General features: G+C 58.3%; 1 long non-coding RNA gene across 1 annotated transcript; it reads left to right on the top strand.

The window, feature by feature from the left end:
• The first annotated feature begins 378 nt into the window (after positions 1–378).
• On the top strand, positions 379–3,186 carry LOC124030756. The gene is made up of 3 exons (XR_006838025.1): positions 379–613; positions 854–979; positions 3,004–3,186. It is a non-coding gene; the product is annotated as an uncharacterized LOC124030756 (long non-coding RNA).
• The last annotated feature ends 2,122 nt before the right edge of the window (positions 3,187–5,308 follow it).

Genomic DNA, 5,308 nt, shown 5'->3' on the forward strand with positions numbered 1-5,308 from the left:
CCAAATACAGGTGTGCCCAGCTTGTAGCGTCATACCCAAGAAGACTCAAGGATGTAATCGCTGACAAAGGTGCTTCAACAAAGTACTGAGTAAAGGGTCTGAACTTTATCCCTGTAAATGTGATATTTCAGTTTTTATTTTTAATACATTTGCAACAAATTCTAAAAACCTGTTTTTGCTTTATCATTATGGGGTTTTGTATGTAGATTGATGAGGAAAAAAACTATTTCATCCATTTTAGAATAAGGCTGTAAGGAAATGTGGGGAAAGTGAATGGGTCTGAATACTGTCTGAATGCACTTATGGACATTCCTGAGCTTCCATTCTGAGAGGCTGACAAAGTGTTAATTTACTAATCTATCCCAAACCGCAGGTAAAGACACTGACATCTCCGACATCCTGAGTCCCTCTAACAAAGTGTGGAAGAAGGCACGTACACCTGTGGCTCAGCCAGAACCTTCCCAGGAGACAACAGCACCCCTAGTGGAGGAGGAGGAGAGTTCAGGAGAGGAGCTGGAGACGGTGGAGGTGACTCTGGGAACTCTGGACCTCCGGGAGCATGAGATCTACCCTGCCAGGAGGAAGAAGAGGAGACGCAGGACAGAGGACAGAGGTGAGGGAGACGGGTCTGTAGAGTTAGTTATGCCCTGTGTGTTGTATTGTGCCCTACTTCTGACCAGGGCCTATAGGGAATAGGGTGATGTTTAGGATATCTGTTTAATTCTGACCAGGGCCTATAGGGAATAGGGTGATGTTTAGGATATCTGTTTAATTCATATAATTTCTACAACAGGACCTTCTATCACTTGATAATCTTTCAAAAGCTACAAAACCATTTTTTTTCTGTGTTCAGGTCTAAGTAACAGGGAAGCTGTGGGGTCTCCTGCTGCTGTTGAAGACAGTAACCAGGAGAGAGGAGGAGAGAAAAACCAGGGGAGGAGGAAACCCAAGGGGAAGACGACGATACAACATGAAGAGGGTGAGGTCATAACCTAACTCTGCCTGTCGGTCTGTCTGCCTGCCGGTCTGCCTGCCTGCCTGTAGGCCGGTCTGCCTGCCTGTCGGTCTGCCTGCCTGCCTGTAAGCCGGTCTGCCTGCCTGTCGGTCTGCCTGCCTGCCTGCCTGCCTGTAGGCCGGTCTGCCTGCCTGTAGGCCGGTCTGTCTGCCTGCCTGCCTGCCTGTAGGCCGGTCTGTCTGCCTGCCTGCCTGCCTGTAGGCCGGTCTGTCTGCCTGCCTGCCTGCCTGTAGGCCGGTCTGTCTGCCTGCCTGCCTGCCTGTAGGCCGGTCTGTCTGCCTGCCTGCCTGCCTGTAGGCCGGTCTGCCTGCCTGCCTGCCTGCCTGTAGGCCGGTCTGCCTGCCTGCCTGCCTGCCTGCCTGTAGGCCGGTCTGCCTGCCTGCCTGCCTGTAGGCCGGTCTGTCTGCCTGCCTGCCTGCCTGTAGGCCGGTCTGTCTGCCTGCCTGCCTGTAGGCCGGTCTGCCTGCCTGCCTGCCTGCCTGCCTGTAGGCCGGTCTGCCTGCCTGCAGGCCGGTCTGCCTGCCTGCCTGCCTGCCTGTAGGCCGGTCTGTCTGCCTGCCTGCCTGCCTGTAGGCCGGTCTGTCTGCCTGCCTGCCTGTAGGCCGGTCTGCCTGCCTGCCTGCCTGCCTGCCTGCCTGCCTGCCTGTAGGCCGGTCTGTCTGCCTGCCTGCCTGCCTGTAGGCCGGTCTGCCTGCCTGCCTGTAGGCCGGTCTGCCTGCCTGCCTGTAGGCCGGTCTGCCTGCCTGCCTGCCTGTAGGCCGGTCTGCCTGCCTGCCTGCCTGTAAGCCGGTCTGCCTGCCTGCCTGCCTGTAGGCCGGTCTGCCTGCCTGCCTGCCTGCCTGTAGGCCGGTCTGTCTGCCTGCCTGTAGGCCGGTCTGTCTGCCTGCCTGCCTGTAGGCCGGTCTGTCTGCCTGCCTGCCTGTAGGCCGGTCTGTCTGCCTGCCTGCCTGTAGGCCGGTCTGTCTGCCTGCCTGCCTGTAGGCCGGTCTGTCTGCCTGCCTGCCTGTAGGCCGGCCTGCCTGCCTGCCTGTAGGCCGGTCTGTCTGCCTGCCTGCCTGTAGGCCGGTCTGTCTGCCTGCCTGCCTGCCTGTAGGCCGGTCTGTCTGCCTGCCTGCCTGCCTGTAGGCCGGTCTGTCTGCCTGCCTGCCTGTAGGCCGGTCTGCCTGCCTGCCTGCCTGCCTGTAGGCCGGTCTGTCTGCCTGCCTGTAGGCCGGTCTGCCTGCCTGCCTGCCTGTAGGCCGGTCTGCCTGCCTGCCTGCCTGTAGGACGGTCTGTCTGCCTGCCTGCCTGTAGGCCGGTCTGTCTGCCTGCCTGCCTGTAGGCAGGTCTGTCTGCCTGCCTGCCTGTAGGCCGGTCTGTCTGCCTGCCTGCCTGTAGGCCGGTCTGCCTGCCTGCCTGCCTGTAGGCCGGTCTGCCTGCCTGCCTGCCTGCCTGTAGGCCGGTCTGTCTGCCAGCCTGCCTGTAGGCCGGGTCTGTCTGCCAGCCTGCCTGTAGGCCGGTCTGTCTGCCAGCCTGCCTGTAGGCCGGTCTGTCTGCCAGCCTGCCTGTAGGCCGGTCTGTCTGCCTGCCTGCCTGGAGGCCGGTCTGCCTGCCTGCCTGCCTGCCTGCCTGTAGGCCGGTCTGTCTGCCTGCCTGCCTGCCTGTAGGCCGGTCTGTCTGCCTGCCTGCCTGCCTGTAGGCCGGTCTGTCTGCCTGCCTGCCTGTAGGCCGGTCTGTCTACCTACCTGCCTGCCTGCCTGTAGGCGTCTGTCTACCTGCCTGCCTGCCTGCCTGTAGGCCGGTCTGTCTGCCTGCCTGCCTGTAGGCCGGTCTGTCTGCCTGCCTGCCTGCCTGCCTGTAGGCCGGTCTGCCTGCCTGCCTGTAGGCCGGTCTGTCTGCCTGCCTGCCTGGAGGCCGGTCTGCCTGCCTGCCTGCCTGCCTGTAGGCCGGTCTGCCTGCCTGTCTGTGTTTGTTGTATACAACAGCATCTTCTCTGCATCTCTCCTCAGAGGAGCCTGATGAGTCCTGGGACTATGGCCTGAGGGATGCTCTCTACACCGCCTGTAAGACTGGAGACCTGGACACCCTCATCAGACTGTTACCAGTGAGGAGGGGAGAGCAGGGTGGACAGAGAGAGGACCAGGGTGGACAGAGAGAGGACCAGGGTGGACAGAGAGAGGACCAGGGTGGACAGAGAGGACCAGGGTGGACAGAGAGAGAGGACCAGGGTGGACAGAGAGGACCAGGGTGGACAGAGAGAGGACCAGGGTGGACAGATAGAGGAGAGAGCTGCTCTTCCCAGGATGGATGGACAGAGGGAGGGAAGAATCAGGAGAGGTGGAGGAGAGCTGCTCTTCCCAGGCCCCTGCAGCCCAGAGTCCACTAGTCCAACCCAACCAGCCCATAGACCCTGCAGCCCAGAGTCCACTAGTCCAACCCAACCAGCCCATAGACCCTGCAGCCCAGAGTCCACTAGTCCAACCCAGCCCATAGACCCTGCAGCCCAGAGTCCACTAGTCCAACTCAACCAGCCCATAGACCCTGCAGCCCAGAGTCCACTAGTCCAACTCAACCAGCCCATAGACCCTGCAGCCCAGAGTCCACTAGTCCAACTCAACCAGCCCATAGACCCTGCAGCCCAGAGTCCACTAGTCCAACTCCAACCAGCCCATAGACCCTGCAGCCCAGAGTCCACTAGTCAACTCAACCAGCCCATAGACCCTGCAGCCCAGAGTCCACTAGTCCAACCCAACCAGCCCATAGACCCTGCAGCCCAGAGTCCACTAGTCCAACCCAACCAGCCCATAGACCCTGCAGCCCAGAGTCCACTAGTCCAACCCAACCAGCCCATAGACCCTGCAGCCCAGAGTCCACCAGCCCATAGACCCTGCAGCCCAACCTAGTCCAACCCAACCAGCCCATAGACCCTGCAGCCCAGAGTCCACTAGTCCAACCCAACCAGCCCATAGACCCTGCAGCCCAGAGTCCCACTAGTCCAACCCAACCAGCCCATAGACTGCAGCCCTCCACTAGTCCAACTCAACCAGCCCATAGACTCCTCACTCTGCTTCACGTGGCCTCCGCAGCAGGACAGAAAGGGAGTGGTCCAGCTGCTGATGGATGCAGGCAGCGACCCGGCATGCAAGTAGAACCAAACATATGTCGATATTAGGCTTGGGTACCGTAATATGTCGTATACCGGGGTATAGGAAATAGCCATGGGATGGTTTTTCAATACATTAGGAGATAAAGCAGAGCGCGTTCTTCATGTCACCTTTCACATTATGAAGTTTTACCGTGGCCATCAGTCAGAGCCAGTACAGAGCCAGTACAGAGCCAGTACAGAGCCAGTACAGAGTCAGTACAGAGCCAGAACAGAGCCAGAACAGAGCCAGAAACAGAGCCAGTACAGAGCCAGTACAGAGCCAGTACAGAACAGAGTCAGTAGTCAGTACAGAGTCAGAGTCAGTACAGAGTCAGTACAGAGTCAGTACAGAGTCAGTACAGAGTCAGTACAACCAGTACAGTACAGAACCAGTACAGAACCAGTACAGAGCCAGAACAAAGCCAGAACAGAGCCAGAACAGAGCCAGAACAGAGCAGTACAGTACAGAGCCAGTACAGAGCCAGTACAGAGCCAGTACAGAGCCAGAACAGAGCCAGTACAGAGCCCAGAACCAACAGAGCCAGTACAGAGCCAGAACAGAGTACAGAGCCAGAACAGAGTCAGTACAGAACAGAGCCAGTACAGAGCAGAATTGGGGGCCAGTACAGAGCCAGAACAGAGCCAGTACAGAGCCAGTACAGAGCCAGAAGCCAGAACAGAACAGAGCCAGAACAGAGCCAGTACAGAGCCAGAACAGAGCCAGTACAGAGCCAGTACAGAGCCAGAACAGAGCCAGAACAGAGCCAGTACAGAGTCAGAACAGAACAAGAGCCAGAACAGAGCCAGTAACAGAGCCAGTACAGAGCCAGAACAGAACAGAGCCAGAACAGAGCCAGTACAGAGCCAGTACTTAGCCAGAACAACAGTAGAGCCAGTACAGAGCCAGAACAGAGCCAGTACAGAGCCAGAACAGAACAGAGCCAGTACAGAGCCAGAACAGAGCCAGTACAGAGCCAGAACAGAGCCAGTACAGCCAGTACAGAGCCAGAACAAGGGGAGAGCAGAACAGAGCCAGTACAGAGCCCAGAACAGAGCCAGAACAGAGCCAGTACAGAGCCAGAACAGAGCCAGTACAGAGGCAGAACAGAACAGAGCCAGAACAGAGCCAGAACAGAGCCAGTACAGAGCCAGAACAGAACAGAGCCAGA

Source organism: Oncorhynchus gorbuscha, unplaced genomic scaffold (assembly GCF_021184085.1).
Source record: "Oncorhynchus gorbuscha isolate QuinsamMale2020 ecotype Even-year unplaced genomic scaffold, OgorEven_v1.0 Un_scaffold_15098, whole genome shotgun sequence".
Taxonomy (NCBI): domain Eukaryota; kingdom Metazoa; phylum Chordata; class Actinopteri; order Salmoniformes; family Salmonidae; genus Oncorhynchus; species Oncorhynchus gorbuscha.